The 18445-nt window shown below is 34.3% G+C and overlaps 1 protein-coding gene across 1 annotated transcript in view; it reads left to right on the top strand.

Annotated features, from left to right (window-relative positions):
• Positions 1–18445, top strand: part of HCRTR2 (hypocretin receptor 2) — a 124183-nt gene that overhangs the window by 72038 nt on the left and 33700 nt on the right. The gene's annotated exons all lie outside the window — the stretch shown is intronic.

An 18445-nucleotide genomic window follows, 5' to 3' on the forward strand; every position in this document is an offset into this window, starting at 1 on the left:
CCAAAAGGCACACACAAAAATGTTAATAGACTATTGTTTACAATAGTCTTGAATTAGAACCAACAAAAATGTCCATGGATTGTAGGTAAATCATAATCTAATCATGCATTGGAACACTATACAGGAAGGAAAATTATAGAACTACAGCTATACATATAACATGGAAAGACTCAGGAACATAATAGTAAGAGAAAGAAGTCAGACACAAAATAACACATGCATTTTGATTCCACTTAAATAAAGTTAAAAAGAGGTAAATAATAGTCTATGTTGTTACCAATCAGGATACGGGTTTGCTTTTGGTCACACATTGGTGGAAAGGAAATGTGGTGAGAGCTGTTGAGATTCTGGTCATATGCTATTTCTTGGTCTTACTTAAGACCACACATACAGTTGTGTATATGTTGCATAAACTTGGTCTTGAGGGTGTGTACATTTTGTCTGGTGGCATATTTGTACATTTTTCTACATGTGTGATACTTCAATAAAGAGTAAGTTAAAAGCAATAAAAGCAATAGCAGCAGCAACAACAAAACCCATTAACTGTAAGAAAAAAATATGCAAACTGACCTTTAAAAATAAATGTGTTATCTATATCTTCTCTCACTCTGTGGCATTATTTTCATACTCTTTTGATGTACCTTAACTTTAGGGTTGTTTAATTTATCAAACTTTCCATTTATGTTTAATATATTTGAGGGAATTTGTTCAAGAAATGCTTACTACCCCAAAGTCATAATGATGAGAGATTTATTTTTCATCTTTTATATTTAGATTTATAATTGACCTGGGTTTAATATTTGTGTATGGTGTGATGTAGCAATCAAATTTCATTTATTACATGTAGATATCAATTTACTCAGAACCATTTATAGAAAAGTCAATCCTTTCATAATGCAGAAGGGCCACTTTTCCATACATCATGAGTCCATATATGTGTAGGTCAGTTTTTCAACTTTTAATTGTTTTCTTGATCTATTTTTCTTTGTGCCAATATTGTACTGTTTTGTTTACTGAAGCTTTACAATAAGATTTGGTAGCTGGTAGAGTGTGATCCTTTAAATTTGTTTTTCTTTAATATCATCTTGGCTATTTGCGGCCCATTGCATTTTCATGTAAATTTTAAAATCAGCTTGTCAGTCTTCACCAAAACAATGCTGAGATTTTTTTTTTTTTTTTTTTTTTTTTTTTTTTTTTTTTTTGCGGTACGCGGGCCTCTCACTGTTGTGGCCTCCCCTGCTGTGGAGTACAGGCTCCAGACGCACAGGCTCAGCGGCCATGGCTCACGGGCCCAGCCGCTCTGCCGCATGCAGGATCTTCCCGGACCGGAGCACGAACCCGTGTCCCCTGCATCAGCAGGCGGACTCTTAACCACTGCGCCACCATGGAAGCCCTATGCTGAGATTTTGATTGGGAATGCATAGAATACATACAATTTTAGAGAAAATTCACATCTTTATAATACTCATTCTTCTATGAATATGGTTTATCCTTCCGTTTATTTAGATTATTTTTCAATATTTCTATATTGTATGATTTTGTCTGGAGAAGTTATAGGCATCTCTCATTAAAATTTTCCTAGATATTCAATATTTTTGATGTCTTATAAATGGTATCTTTTAAAATTGCATTTTCTAGTTAGTTATTTTTTGTTTATAGGAAAAAATTGATTTCTATATTGTGTTGTTATTTTGTATATTGATTTTGTATACTTTGTATAGTGTGTACTACCAGCAAATGTGATGAATTCATTTACTAAGATTAATAATTTATCTGGAGATTTTTCCACACATTTACTTACAAAATTATGCCCTCTATGAATAGTAATAGGTTTTACTGCATTCTTTCTAACCTCTATGACTTTTATTTCTTTTTATTACTTTATCACACTGGCTCCAGCACGATGCTGAATAGAAATGGAGATTGGGAGGAATCATTTACTCATTTCTGATCTTTCGGGGAGAGACTATATGAGAATTAGTGAAATTTTTTATTGTTAGTATTTCTCAGACTAAGGAAAAGATCTTCTATTGCTGGTGTGCTAAAAACCTATTAGTAGATGCTGAATTACAGCAAATGGTTTTCCTCCATTTATTGAGAGAGCACATAGAATTTATGGGTTTTTCTGTTAATATTGAGAATTACATTGAGTGATTTCTGCATGTTAAACCAAATTTATATTCCTGAAACAAACTCCTAGTTGATAATGATGGATGGATTTTTCTTATTACACATACCTCTAGATTTGTTTTGCCGATGTTTTGTTTAAGCCTTTAGCATTTCTTTTTTTTTTAAATTAACATCTTTATTGGAGTATAATTGCTTTACAATGGTGTGTTATTTTCTGCTTTAAAGCAAAGTGAATCAGCTATACATATACATATATCCCCATAACTCCTCCCTCTTTCATCACCCTCCCACCTTCCCTATCCCACCCCTCTAGGTGGTCACAAAGCACTGAGCTGATCTCCCTGTGCTATGCGGCTTCTTCCCACTAGCTATCTATTTTACATTTGGTAGTATATATTAAGTCCATGCCACTCACTCACTTCGTCCCAGCTTACCCTTCACTCTCCCCATGTCCTCAAGTCCATTTTCTATGTCTGCATCTTTATTCCTGTCCTGTCACTAAGTTCTTCAGAACCATTTTTATTTTTATTTTTTTTAGATTCCATATATATGTGTTAGCATATGGTATTTGTTTTTCTCTTTCTGGCTTAACTTCACTCTATATGACAGACTCTAGGTCCATCCAACTGACTACAAATAACTCAGTTTCATTTCTTTTTATGGCTGAGTAATATTCCATTGTATATATGTGCCGCATCTTCTTTATCCATTCATCTGTCGATGGACACTTATGTTGCTTCCTTGTTCTGGCTATTGTAAATAGAGCTGCAATGAACATTGTGGTACATGACTCTTTTTGAATTATGGTTTTCTCAGGATATATGCCCAGTAGTGGGATTGCTGGGTCGTATGGTAGTTCTATTTTTACTTTTTTAAGGAACCTCCATACTGTTCTCCATAGCAGCTGTATCAATTTACATTCCCACCAACATTGCAAGAGTGTTCCCTTTTCTCCACACCCTCTCCAGCATTTATTGTTTCTAGATTTTTTGATGATGGCCATTCTGACTGGTGTGAGGTGATACCTCATTGTAGTTTTGATTTGCATTTCTCTAATGATTAGTGATGTTGAGCATGCTTTCTGTGTTTGTTGGCAATATGTATATCTTCTTTGTAGTAATGTCTATTTAGCTCTTCTGCCCATTTGTAGATTGGGTTGTTTGTTGTTTTGATATTGAGCTGCATAGGCTGCTTGTAAATTTTGGAGATTAATCCTTTGTCAGTTGCTTCATTTGCAAATATTTTCTCCCATACTGAGGGTTGTCTTTTCATCTTGTTTATGTTTTCCTTTGCTGTGCAAAAGCTTTTAACTTTCATTAGGTCCTATTTGTTTATTTTTGTTTTTATTTCCATTTCTCTAGGAGGTGGGCCAAAAAGGATCTTGCTGTGATTTATGTCATAGAGTGTTCTGCCTATGTCTTCCCCTAAGAGTTTTATAGTGTCTGGCCTTATGTTTAGGTCTTTAATCTGTTTTGAGTTTATTTTTGTGTATGGTTTTAGGGAGTGTTCTAATTTCATTCTTTTACATGTAGCTGTCCAGTTTTCCCAGCACCACTTATTGAAGAGGTTGTCTTTTCTTCATTGTATATTTTTGCCTCCTTTATCAAAAATAAGGTGACCATATGTTAAGCTCTTAGCATTTATTTTCAAATGAGTTTCTTAGATCAGGAAATATCCTTTTCAGGTCTTTTATATCAACACTTTTGCTGTCTGCATAAAAGATTGGGAAGTGTGCACTTTGCTTTAAGTCTATAGGTTATTTTGAAAAAAAATTTCTTTCTTTAATGTTCAGAAGAATTCATCAGAGAAGTCATATGGACTTGGAGTTTTCCTTGTGGAAAAAAAGTTTTCCAATTATAGATTCATCTTTTTAAATTGATATAAGTCACCTCAGATTTTCTTTTTCTTGTATCAGCTGTGATGAGCTGTATCTTTAGGGAAATTGTCTACTTCATTTAAATTTTTAATTTAATGACATACATTTTTCTTATATTCTCTAGACTTTAGTGTGCATAAGATGTGAGTAAACTCTACTTCACCTTGCTGTATAGTAGAAACTAATACAACATTGTAAAACAACTATACCCCAATTAAAAACAAAAGTAAATGAAAAGATGTGAGTAAAGTTCCAATTTTATTCTGATTTCAATATTTGTGACTTCTGTTTTTTTATTTATCTTACTATGAAGTTAATAATTTTACTAGTTTTCACAAAACACCAAATTTTGGCTTTTTGTTTCTACCTCTTGCATATTCTTCTTTAATTCATTATTTCTATCCTTTATTTCTTTCTACCTCCTTTAGTTTTAATGCTTTAATTTTTGTTCCTTTTTTAAACTTTTTGAGATAATTATATTACTGATTTTCAGTTTTTGTTTTCCAGTAGATTCATTTAAGATTATTCATATTTTTGAGTATGTCTTTAGCTTCATTTTGATAGTTTTTTTGGGGGGGATAGTTTTTGATAGTTTGTATTTAACTATCATTCAGTTGAAAATAAGTTAGTTTGTATTGTAATTTAGCTTAAGTATCATGAGTTATTTAGGAGTGCCTTACCTAAAATTCAAACATTTGTAGGTTTTTCCCAATATTTTTGTTGAATTGTTGCTTAATTCTACCAAATTCAGTTAAAATATCCATTATGTATATGGGAATAGGATCTAAAAAAGAGTGTATATATGTATAACTGATTCACTTTGCTGTACAGCAGAAACTAACACAACATTGTAAATCAACTATACTCCAATAAAAATTAATTTTAAAAAATCCATTGTGATTTCCATACTCTGAAGTTTGTTGAGATTTACTTATATTCCAGAATATTGTAAATTTTTGTCCAAGTACTATGCATACTCTGAAATAATGTGTACTCTTCAGTTTGGGGTATAATATTCCAGATATATATAGATTAAGATTTATAAATATATTAAGTAAAGTTTGTTAATTACATAAATCTGAAATGGATTTTGTTGTCTGTTTATTCTATTACTTACTTAGAAAGATCCATTATAATATCCCTCTATGATTCCCACTTTGGTTGTATCATCTTTTGCTTCGTATATTGTTGACGCTGCGGTATTAGAATTGTTATATCTTCCTAGTGAATTGATCTTTCATCATTATAAAATTTCCCTCGTTAGCTCTAGTAATGCTTCTTGCCTCAACATCTTGTCCAAATTTTAAATTTAAAAATTTTTAATTGCTTTAAAATTCGGCCCAAAATTAATTTAGCTACACTATCATTCTTTAAATTAATATTCACATTCTTGCATTTTCTATTTTGTTGTGTCATTTTATTAAAAGTATGTTGTTTAAGAAGTATATGATTGAGTCTTTTTTTGAATACTGCCCAATAACCTTTGTCTTTTAATTGAAGTTTTAGGTTCCTTTGTATTTAATGTAACTAATGGTATATTTGTGTTTATACCTATCATCTCATTTGCTTTCTTTTAGTTCCCCTTGTTCAATTTTTTTCTTGACTTTTACCTTTAAAAATTATTATTTCTTTCCTCTTTAGCTTGTTACATATTCACTTACTATTCTTTTAGAGATTTCCCTAGTGATGAAAACATAAGTCATTGATAATGCATTTTAATATATTGATAAATTAGTATTTTTAACACTTGCTGAACACTGAAATAAACTTGGAACACTGCCTTAACTCTGTTTACCACTGCTTCCTTTCTGCTACAGTTATTTAAACCTCGCAAAACATGGTGATGATGATGTTTATTATTTTATTTAGCCATTTATAATTGATATTTATTCACATATTTATAATTTCCATTATTCTTCATTCCTCTCTTAATTTTTGTACTTCCAACTGATCATTTTCTTTCTGTCTAACTCCTTTTCATTTTTCTCTGGTTTGAGAATGTTGTTGACAAATTCTCTCATCTTCTGTTTATCTGAAAAGGACTTTATTTCATCTTCATTTATCAGGTATGTTTTCATTGACTATACAATTCTAAATTGTTCTTACTCTCAGCATGAAAATGACATTTTGTTATACTTTAGATTTTTTTCTTTTGAAAATTTAGCTGTCAATCCCAGTATTATGCTTTGATGGTGATACGCTTTTTATCTGAATTAAGATTTTTCTCTTTGTTACTGGTTTTCAGAAGCTTTATTAAAATATAACTGTGTGTAGTTTTCTCTTATATTTATCCAGGTTGAGATTTGTGACACTTCAGATATCTGTGTACAGTTGCCTTTAATTAGTTTTATTTTTTCCTGGTAAAATGTAATGTACCTAAAACAGCTTTTGATCTTAAATGCAGGGTACATTTATTCTTGTGATATCTCATATTATATTTCCCCCATTGCTCTGGCCTGGAAAGAGCTTCTGAGTTATGTGGAACCCAAAATATTAACTATATCTCTCAGTTATGTGCTATCTTTAAGTTTAACACATATGCCCTTCTATTTCATCTTTTAAGTAATTGCTAAAAAGTTGAATAATAAGATACATGTAATATTGATTAATTACTAATGTTAATCTGGAATGAAATCTCTAATGATATGTCACAGGACTCTACCTTTGGTTTTTAATTAGTTTTAAAAAATTATCAGATAACAGCTCTTCTTGGCTAGTATATTTTTAGATATTGTTTCTGCTTCATTTTACTTCTCTTCTCACATATTGAGAATCTAATTACATGCATTTTAGTATTTAAAGCATGTATTATTCATATTATTTTTTGCATTTTCAATTTTTTTCTCTGTGTTTAGTTTGAATACTTTTCTATTAGTTTGAATAGTTCTACTGGTTGACTCTATCCATCTAATCTTCTATTGAATCCATTGTTGTGTTTACAGTTAAAACATTTTTGAAGTCTACAGCTTCCCCTTAAATATTTTTTTTCAATTATTCATTAATAGTCTACATATATCACATAATTTCTTGAACTTTGTAATCCAATTATTTTAAAATTTCTGAAAGCTTTATTCTTTTCTTTTCTTTTCCTATAGGCTTTGGTCTTTTGGTGTTGCTTTTGTGTCTGCCTGATGACTTTTCTATTGAATGAGTGACATTTCATATGAAAACTTTGGATTAAATCATTTGATGCTCTAGATAATATATATTCTTCCATAGAGAATTTGCTTTTGCATTGGCAGGCAGTTAGTATTGAGACAGAAAACCTCTATCCAGTCAATAAGTGAAGGTATTTGGAGCTGGGTTTCATCCTTTAGGAGAGCATGTCTCCTTCAGGCTTATCTCTGCTACAGTTTGCTCTTTGGGGTTGCCGCTGAAAGCCAGGGTTGTTCACCTCAGGTTGATTGAATGACTGCCCTCTGTTCAACAAGACTGTTCAAGTTCCTGCTCAACTTCTCATATTATTGGCTGCTACTTTTTACTCTCAGTCCTTAGTTGGTGCCTGCAAACTGCCAGAAGCTTTGAGAAGAAAAGAGGTTTTGAATGTCAGTATACATCTGTCTTCTTTCCTTTTCTCCAGGATATTGGCCCTTCAAGTACTCACTCCCTCATAAAGTTTCCAATGTTGTAAAGACATGTGTGACACTCCAACTACTCCATGGTTGTTTTGGATGGGAGGTTTGCTCTGCAGCAAGCTTATCTGTCATAACCAGAATTGTATACTATTTTCTAATAGTAAAACCAATATACCATTCAGTGCTATAATATTTAGTACTTCAGAGAAAATTGGCACCTTTGGATATTTGCCAACCAAGACTATTTGGCTGAAATTGCACAATTCTCTGGAAATGACTTAGGTTGTTCCTTTCTTACTCTAATCTATATCTGGTTGACCTCATCCACTGGACTGGCTTTAAACACTATGGCTATTCTGATGAATCCCAAATATGTACCTGTAACTGAAATACATCTCCTGAAATATAGATGCATAAATCCAAATGCCAAATGGATACTGACAGCGAGGTAACTCACAAGTGTTTAAAACTCACATATACAAAATGGAATTTCTCATCTTCTATCCCTACTTCCAAATGAAGCCGCCTCATTCTCCTTTATTTCATAACTCAGTGAGCAATAGGATCTTCTCCCCACCTGCCTAGCAATGTACCTGGTAATCATCCTCAGTTCTTCTTACCTTCTTCATCTTCATATCGAATCACTCAACACAGTTTTGTATTTCAACTTCATTATTATTTCTGGAATTCATTCATTTTTCCCCATTCTTTTGTCTTCACCTTATTTCCTTGGAGTTCTAAAAGTCACAAAACTGGCTCCCCTGCTTCCAGTTTAAGAGCACATATAATTTCCACATTCTCCCAAGTCATCTTTGAAAAATAGAAACAGGGTCTTGTCACTCTCTTGCTTAAAATCTTTCAGTGATTCTCCCTAATCTTCAGGACAATGTCAAAATGCTTTAATTTGGTATGTATATATTTTATAATCATGAGTTGAGTGTGAATTAAAGACAAAATATATAAAAGATGAAAAAAAGGTAGTTTGAAATTTTGTTATGGAAAGCAAGACTAAGCCAAGAACTAGAGTTATAACTTTGGAAATTAGTCTCTTAGAGATGAGAATTAAGGTTGTGAGAGTAGATAATAACAAAGAAGAAAAGAACATGGAAGAAAAAGACAGGAGGACTGAAGATATACATGGAGTGAAAGAGGGAAAATAGTCCTACAAAGGAAGCCAAAATATTAAGTTCATTGCAGGCAGTATGATAAACAGAAGTCAAGTGCCAGGGGAAGAATAGGTCACTTATATGTGCTAATTAAAGCAAAAGGGCCAAGACAAAGATTGACCATATGTCTCTAACGAGCTCCGAGGACAGGGTAGAGATCCAGATGGAATTTTGAGAGGCTGCACTGGGAACAAACGTTCATAGTGATTTACCTGTAAAGAGTAAAAAGACATGGGTAATCAAGAAGTTTATACTCCCCCCACCCCGGAAAAACTCCTTTGATGCCTACTAGATGTAGCCATTAATAGAACTGCAGATGCTAAGACTGTGGAGACTTCCTCCCTCCTCACCTTCTGCAAAGGCCAGCCTCAAAGGCCTGGGCAAACCTAATAACATCAAGTGATGCTCTCGTCTCTGGCAGATCCTATTTAGAACCTTGGTACCATTTGTGGTTGAGCCCTCTTCTGCCTCTCACAGACAGTAGAAGTCAAGCCTACCTTCCCACTCTCTTTTCTGAAGAATTTCCTTTGGACTTGATTCCTATGAATTACCATCTCCCTTGTGTTTCTGTTTTATAACCTTCTTCTATGCAGTTTCTCCAGGTATATTTGTGCCTGTGTGAAGACCCTGTCTTTCAAAATCCCTTCCCAGACAATTTATTAATTGTGGTATCATAATTTTTCCCCATACTACCTCATTGGTATCAGCATGAGAATTCCTGCCTATGTTAAAATAATGAGCAGGTGCCAATGAGAAAATTTTTGTCAGACTGTAGACTTTTATATTTTCTTAAGGAGAAAAAAACTGAAATGCATTCAGAACATTGTTGTCTGTGCTTCTATAATAACTTTTCTAAAGTTTCATTTCTCTTAATATTAGATAACCTTTGGGGGGGTTCATTTCACAACCCTGAAGTGTTTCTTGACAGTGTCCCATCTGTCAGATTTGCACAAAAAGTAGTGGCATCTTTGCCTGCTGCTCTTCTGAGCACAGACAGAGTGATTTGTAGAAAACTTGCCAAGATGTGTGGGCGGAGATGGGAGACTGACTTAGGAATTATTGGTATATTTTCCCAGGAAAAGAAGGAAGCAAAAGTAACAATAATGGGGGCCAAGGAGGTGAGGTGCAATGAAGATGAGAAAAAGGAAAATACCTGGGGATTTCATGGAGAGTTTGTTTTACCCCTGGAGGACCTCACCAACAGTCAACTTTCCTATGTGTTAAATCTACACACTGTAATGATTCTGGATGAATCCTTTCCTGCTTTCAAGATAGATTCCTCACAAGAGTTAAATAGGGCTACCTTCTATGTGTATTCAATGGCTTTTTTGCTGTTTTTCATTTAGAAAAATAATTGTATTTCACCTTGACTCATTCATTTGTATATAATTTAAAAGATGTTAGCCAAATTTGTCCTTTCTTAAGGATTCTTTTTGGTCTAGAATATGGTCTAGAATATCCCACTTGAAACAAGTGTATTTACTTATATGTTATAAAGAATATTACAATTCATTTAATGTTTAAAACTCACCTCTTAAGTGACAGGGTAAGCATTTCAAAGTCTTTCACTGACACTTTGTGGCAAAAGGTGGAACTACAGTATTTTTTAAAGTTGTTTTCTGACGTGTCTTATATGGGTAATATAACAAATAACAATTAAGAAATTATAATCTTGCATATCTGTATACATACATATGTACATTAGATAAAGAACAGTCAAGACATTCCATAATCATTTAAGACACTATCTAAATTACAATACCACAACCTACTACAAACAAAACTTTGATTTCACAAAGAAATAATTTAAATTATATATTAAAAAATCATGTGTTGGCTGTCTTTAACACTGCCATTAGAACTGAGATATATTTGAATAATTGTGTTTTCTTTCATTATTTTAGCTGTTCATGAGTTTTTTTTAAATCATAAAATGAGCAATTAAGATTTTCCCCTGGAATTTTCATTCTGTATTTAGGAATTTTGAGGAACATTATTGTTCGGTCAAAACTTTTGTTTCCCATTTTATAGCTCCATTTTCCGTGGAAAATGTTTTTTTTTTTTTAATTGCGATAAAGTATACACAATTTAAAATTTACCACTTTAACCATTCTTAAGTTTACAATTCATTGGCAGTAAGTACATTCACATTTTGTACAACCATCAGCGTTATATATCTCTGTAACATTTTTCATCTTGCGAAACTAAAATTCTTTTCTCTTAAGCAATTATAACCAATTCTCCCCTCCCCCCAGACCCTGGCAACCACATTCTTCTTTCAGTCTTAAGGGATTTGGCTACTCTAAGTACTTCATATAAATGGAATTATATAATCATTGTCCTTTTGTATCTGGCTTATGTCACTTAACACCTATATCTTGTTTTAATGTTGAAAAATTAAATAAATGTGAAAATGCTTAAAATAATTTGATATATTTAGTGCAGATCTTTCGAGATACTCAGTAACATGCTAATTATATACCATGCGCAGACTCCTCTTATTATTATAATATCAATTATTAGTTAACATTTTAAGACATAAGTGTATGTTTAATAAAAGATGCAATCTCATCAACAGATTAACAGGATATCACCTTAGTTTAAATTTTTCCAAGTGAAAGGATTGATTTGAGAGAGAAATTCACTTTGCCCATATGCAGTGTGTTAGATACTAAAACAAAAGCCAGTTTATCATAAGTGCAGATTGAAGTTGCAAAGGGTTTTATTGTACCAATATTTTATTTTCCTATTTGAAAGTCAGTTTATTCTTTGGCACATCCAATAACAGGTTACTTTTAAAGACTGTATCTCTATATTATGTTTTAAATCCCTCTCTGCATCACAGACTACAGATACTGTCATACAGCTGGAGTCAGGTTCCGTCTGTCGGTCCTGCAGAGCAAAGATGGGAGCTATACGTCATCGGATTCTTACCGATGAAGAGATGATGAACCAAATGAGGGGTGAAAGAGGAAGGACTAAATGGACTTTTATCTTCTTGGCACCTCTGTATCTCAAAAGTCTTTTTCTCAAAAAAATTGTGTTTAAGGTGTATTTTCATTCAATCTGCATCGCTGCCTTCTGGCATCACCTTTCACCCCCATGTGCACAACAATTCCTCATTTGTTCCTGATTAATGCAGGCAGACTTATAAGTGCAGACTAACCACAAACTAACTTTAACATTGGTGGATCATGATCATTCAGAGAACCGATTTCAAAAATAGTACCAAGTTCATGTCTCATATCCTGCCAAGGCTCATCAGAAGGCAGTATATGGGGAAATGAGAGCCAAGAAAATAACTGGCAGGCAGCCAAGTTCTCTGTCAAATGTCAGGCCTTAAAAGTGATGAGGAAAATAAATGTTCCATTCAGCCACTGGGTTTTTTCTCTTCTTTTAAAGAATCTCATGGGTAAATGTACAATACCAAAGGCACCAACACTCTACAAGTGGATGAACAAATCAATGTTATGAATATTTATTTATTGCAAAGTATGTTTTAGGCAGTGTTTGTGTTGGGAGAAAAGCTTTCGAAACCAAGAAGAGTAAGAGAAAGGAAAAGTCCTTCTCAAAATGAAAAAGAGCCTTTGAACCAGTAGAAAAATAAGAAAAAAAAATACAAATACACATAATAGTCCATAATAATTTTAAAATGTGATTCATGACGAGGAAAGGTACAAAATGTAATATGTTTTTATTTCTTTGTTTTAAATATTTTTTTCCTTTTAAAAAAATTTATTGGAGTATACTTGATTTAAACTGTTGTGTTAGTTTCAGGTGTAGAGCAAAGTGAATCAGTTATATATGTGTGTGTGTGTGTGTGTGTGTGTGTGTATAGGTTATTACAGAATATTGAGTAGAGTTCCCTGTGTTATACAGTAGGTCTTGTTAACTATTTTATATATAGTAGTGTGTATGTGTTAATCCCAAGCTCCCAATCTATCCCTCCCTGTCACCCTTCCCTGCTGGTAGCCATTAGTTCATTCTCTAAGTCTGTGAATCTGTTTCTGTTTTTTAAAATAAGTTCATTTATATCATTTTGTATTAGATTCCATATATAAGTGATATAATATGATATTTGTCTTTGTCTGACTTACTTCACATAGTATGATAATCTCTAGGTCCATCTGTGTTGCTGCAAATGGCATTATTTTTTTATGGTGTAATACTGTTTTTAAAAAGAAAGAAGTCATGTTGAGTTAGGCTAATTAAGAGAAATTTCATGAAACCAATTTTTTTGTTTGATTGGTTTGTTTTTTGCTTTTTTGTTTGTTTTTTGGGGGGTAGGATTTAATTAATTGAAAAGAGGATTGAAATCGAGTGTGGCCATTTCCAAAAGGAGGAATGGCATTAGCAATTGCCTGGCGTGGAATGTTTGCTATAAAGTGAGATATCAAACTTATCCTGCAGCTCTGAGTATTTTATGGGCAGCATTGCAAGACATAGAGGGAAAGTTCAATGAGAATTGGTGGCCACCTGAGGATTTTGTACTTAATTCCAAAGAAAAGGAGAGACTCCTATTGAAATGAAAGAGTTAATATAACTGGAGTGAATAGTATCACTGGATAAAATGGATAGGAGTAAAAAGAGGCAGGGTGCAGGACCAACTATTAGGAGGTAATGGCGACATCCTAGCTAATTACTACCACAATCTGACCAGGTATTCGCAAAAGGAATAGAAAGACAATTATAGAGGTAAGAGACGTCTGAGGGGTTTTAAACATAAGGTATCAGGGAGAAAAAGGAAGAATGTTATATTTCTGGGAGATATAAAGTCCAGGAAGAGAATATAAGAAAAGATGATGAATTTAACTGCATAAATTTGATGTGCTAACAGGAGAAGGTTGTTTCCCTTATATTTTTAATATTTTGAATGGGGAAATGAATAAACTAATGGATATTTATTCAACCCAAACTGAGGAGATATGCACCTGAAGATGTGTGCTCAGTTCTGGTTAGCTAGCTCAAAGATATCTACTGGTCATCTGCAGCATTTTCACAATAAAGAGACCAGGGTCATGAGAGAGGTAATCCTGCTATTATGTAGGAAGGGTCTACCAATGTTTAACCCAGAGAAACAAAGTCTTGGGGAACAGGCATAGTCATAATCTTTAGTATTTTGAATGTACATAATGTAAGCACCATACTTAAGATATTGTAATTGGCCCAGTAATATTATTTAACATAAAGTCCAAATTCAAACTTCTCCAGTTATCCCAATAATGTTTTTTAGAATATTAATTTTTCCCTCTCTTTTTTCTGCCTAAGATTTAGGGGTAAAGAAATATCTACACGAGGGAACCAATCTCTAGCAATTGTATACATGTATGATCCAAAAAAGTGTGACTTGGCTATTAAGAAATCTAACAAGATCTCAGGCTGTCTTAATAGAGAAATATTAATGAAAGCAGTCACCGTGTTCTTTTCTGTCCTGGTTAGACCACAGCTGGAAACATGTGTGCAGTTGCAGATAGCTCATTTAGAGCCATCAATGATCATCTGGAGTGTGCTCAGAATAAAGGGATCAGGGTGATGTGAGATGGAAAACCCTGCATTGTACATGAGGGTTCTGGAGATATTTAGCCTCGGTAAGCAGAGGCTTGGGGAATGGTCATAGCTGTGGTCTTTAAATATCTGAATGGCTGTTGTTATAGGTTGAGCTAGAAGAACAGAGCATCAAGCCACAGAGAATTATTCTTAAGCCCTAAAATTTAATGAAATTTTCCCTGCTGACTTGAAAACTTGCTTTAGACTGGTGACCCACTTTTTCTTCCAATTTCTCCATTTTAGAATGGGAATATCATTCTTTCCTTATCCCAAGGTGACATTTTGGAAGTAGATAACTTGTTTTCTAGGTTTCACTGGTTCATAGATGGAGAGGAGTTTTGCCCTGAGAAGGCCCATACCCCAAATCTCACCCATTCTTGACTTAGATAATATGTAGGTGAGATTTGGGATTTAGAGTTGATGCGGAAATTGGTTGAGAATTTGGGGACCATTGAGATGGAGTGAATTGTATTTTGCATGTGGGAAGAACACAAATTTTTAGGGTCATAGGACAGAGTATTATGAGTTGAACTGTGTCTCCCCCAAAATATGTGAAAGTGCTAATCCCCTGAATATCAGAATGTGACCTTATTTGGAAATTAGGTCATTGCAGATATGATTAGTTGAGTTAAAATGAGTCATACTGGAGTAGAGTGGGCCACTAATCTAATATGACTAGTGTCCTTATAAGAAGATGCCATGTGAATACAGAAAGGCAGGAGAACATCATGTTATGATGGAGAGAGAGACTGGAGTTACAGAGCTGCACCCTAGGGAAGACCACGATAGCCAGCAAACCACCAGAAGCTGCGAGAGAGGCAAGGAAGGATTTCTCTACAGGTTTCAGAGGCAGCTTGGCCCTCCTGACACGTTGATTTTGGACTTCCGGTCTCCAGAACTGTGGGACAATAAGTTTATGTTGCTTTAAAACACCCAACCTATGGTACTCTGTTAAAGCAGCCCTGGGAAACTAATACGGGTACTAGGCAGAAAAAAATAGATAAGGTTTATTCCTTGGGTTCTAGGAAAGAATAAAGAACCCATGAATGGAACTGAAAGGGAAACAGATATCAGCTCAACATGAACAAGAACTTGCTGGTAGGTAAAGTCAACGCAAAATGTAGTCGAGGGCTTAAGCAAGTCATAAATTCCCTACTATTAAAAATATGCAAGTAGAATGAATCAGGAATACTGCAGAGTTTATTTATGCATCAAGTTAGACTGAATGATCTCCAATTCCAGAATTTTATGAATGTATGTTAAAGTCCTGCCAAAGAAAGGCTGACAGCTGCCTTCCACCTTCTGCTTCAACAATAGATGCTGGTATATAATAGAATGGCATGCAGAGTTTATAAGATTAAATCTAAGTTTGGCATTTACTAGCTATTCATCCTTAGGTAGGTTCCATAACCACCCGAGCCGCAGTTTTCCACATGTTAGACAGGGATGTTAACAATAATCATTTCATAGTGTTATTATGAAGATTAATAATTTAAATTGCTTAGAACAGGATATGGCACATAGTAAATACTATACAAGTGTTGGTTGAGAATCTACTTGTTCTCACATTGCTTAGACATCATGCATTAACACTGTCCTCCCATCATTGCCATTCCTCACCTCCAAAATAGGGAGAATGGGGAGTCAAACTACAATGGATTTTATTTTTTAAGTCTTGTTTTCTTTTCTAGATCCCAAATTGCACCATTTGGACCATTTATTGACCAAGGATCATAAGTGTGATTTTTTTGGTCAATTTTCTCATAACAAGCCGTGATAATGTGTTAGTCGACTGCTAAGATGGGTTTGTGTGTGTGTGTGTATGTGTGTGTGTGTGTGTGTGTGTGTGAGTGAGTGTTTCAAGCGTTTCTGAGAAGTAAATGATTCAGCAGCAGCATTTTCAGATAATGAAGACTATGATTTACCCTAATAAAGCTCATTTGAGCTTTTGGTACTTGTGTGCTGGAGTTAAAGGAAGATGTGAAGTTTTCACAATTAAATCCTCAGAAATTCAGGTATTTCATTAAACTGGCATCTGTTGGTGACTGAGGGTAATTTCAGCTTTAGGAGCTAGTAAAAGCATTTTTCAGCATATGAAAGTCATAATAAATTGGTGCATAATTGTCAAAAAGGAATCCACACTCAGTGACTTAAATTTAACAAATGTGCTTGTATTTCTTCACTGCATAAGGTTACTAATCACTGCATCATTTGGGTGCATAAGCGACAGCTCTGACAGGGTAATGATAACCCAGGTAAATTCACAGTTCCTTTCAGTGAAGCAAACCTATCAATAGATGTGGGTAGCAGTGCTTACACCTATATAATTCTGGAACCAGTGATTATGTAACTTTTGGATACCTCAGAGGAAGGACAGAGAACCAAAGAACTATGTGTTCTTTCGATAAAGAGAAGCTGAGTGAGATAGCACAACAGGGGGATACACTGAAGGAAAAGGAGGAAGGCTTGGCTGAGAAAGTGTGTTTCATCTGAACTGATGTTTAGGGGCCATCAAGAGTAATAGAAAGGGGAAAGATTGAGTTTCTAGAATTTATATGTGTTTGGGTTTTTTTTTTATAACTCCTTCATTTTCACAAAAGAAAGTAGCCAGTGTGGTGGAAAGACCAGCTCTTCACTTGGTGTATAAGCCCAGTTGTAACTGTGGTTCTGTGTTTTATGAGCCACTTGTCCTCAACAAGTTCCAGTGTCTCACTGATGTCATAATATATAAAACATTGCTAATGATAAATTCCCTTGGGATTGTCACTGAGGTTAAACAACCTAAGGATATGAACCATCCACTTCAGTATATGGCAATAGTAAGGACTTTTTTTGTTGACTTTGTCTTTAAGCCTCTTCATCTCTTATAAGTCCCAAAGGCAGAGTTTGGGAGCAGGTAGGGGTCAACGTCACGGATAAGGCAAACATTGCAGTTTATTGAAAACTAGCGAACTCCTAATTCATCTCAACTCAGTAAATATGTCTTGAGTATTTGCTGATCACCGAAGGAGTAGAACGATAAATCAAAGATTGTTCTTTAACTCCTGGAAAATTAAATTCAAATTCGAGTAAAAATAAACACAGCCTTATGATCCATTGAAAAATGTCTTGCAAGGTAAATGAACTGATTTTAAGCATATATTCAGTATTCACACATATTGACCATTTCGGTGAAAACACAGGACAGCCTTAAATTATCTCCCTTGGCAATATTTATTTGTGGATTTGCAGGGGTACCAATTAGCTTGACGGTGTTCCCTCATCAATAGTTATTTTCTTTGTTTAGTTACTGTCTTAGTCTGTCCAGCCTGCTGTAACTGAGTACCATGAACTGAGTGGTTAATAAAAAACAGAAGTTTTTTTTCTCACAGTTCTGGAGCCTGAGAAGTCCAAGATCATGACTGTGGCAGATTCAGTGGTCAGAGTCCATTTCCTGGTTCATAAACAGCAGCTTTTTTGCTGTATCCTCACATGGTGGAAGGGGCAAAAGATCTCTCTGGAGTTCCTTTTATAAGGACCTAATGCCCTTCATGAGGTCTCCACCCTCATGACCAAATCATTTACCAAAGGCTCACCTCCTAATACCATCACATTGGGGGTGAAGATCTTTCTATTTTATTGAGGTATAATTGATTTACAATGTTGTGTTAATTACCACAATACAGCAAAGTGATTAAGTTATACATATAAATACATTCTCTTCTTATATTCTTTTCCCTTATGGTTTATTACAGGATATTGAATATAGTTCCCTGTGCTATACAGTAGGATCTTGTTGTTTATCCATTCTATATATAATCCTTTGCATCTGCTAACCCCAAACTCCCAGCCCATTTCTTCCCATGTCACCCACTTTGGCAACCACAAGTCTGTTCTCTATGTCTATGAGCCTGTTTCTGTTTTGTAGATAGGTTCATTTGCATCATATTTTAGATTCCACATATAACTGATATCATTTGGTATTTGTCTTTCACTTTCTGACTTACTTCACTTAATATGATAATCTCTAGTTGCATCCATGTTGTTGGAAATGACATTATTTTAGTATTTCTTATGGCTGAGTAATATTCCATTGCATATATGTACCACATCTTCTTTGGGGAGGGTCAGGATCTTAACATATAAATTTCTGGGACACACAAACACTCAGT

Source organism: Mesoplodon densirostris, chromosome 10 (genome assembly GCF_025265405.1).
Source record: "Mesoplodon densirostris isolate mMesDen1 chromosome 10, mMesDen1 primary haplotype, whole genome shotgun sequence".
Taxonomy (NCBI): Eukaryota; Metazoa; Chordata; class Mammalia; order Artiodactyla; family Ziphiidae; genus Mesoplodon; species Mesoplodon densirostris.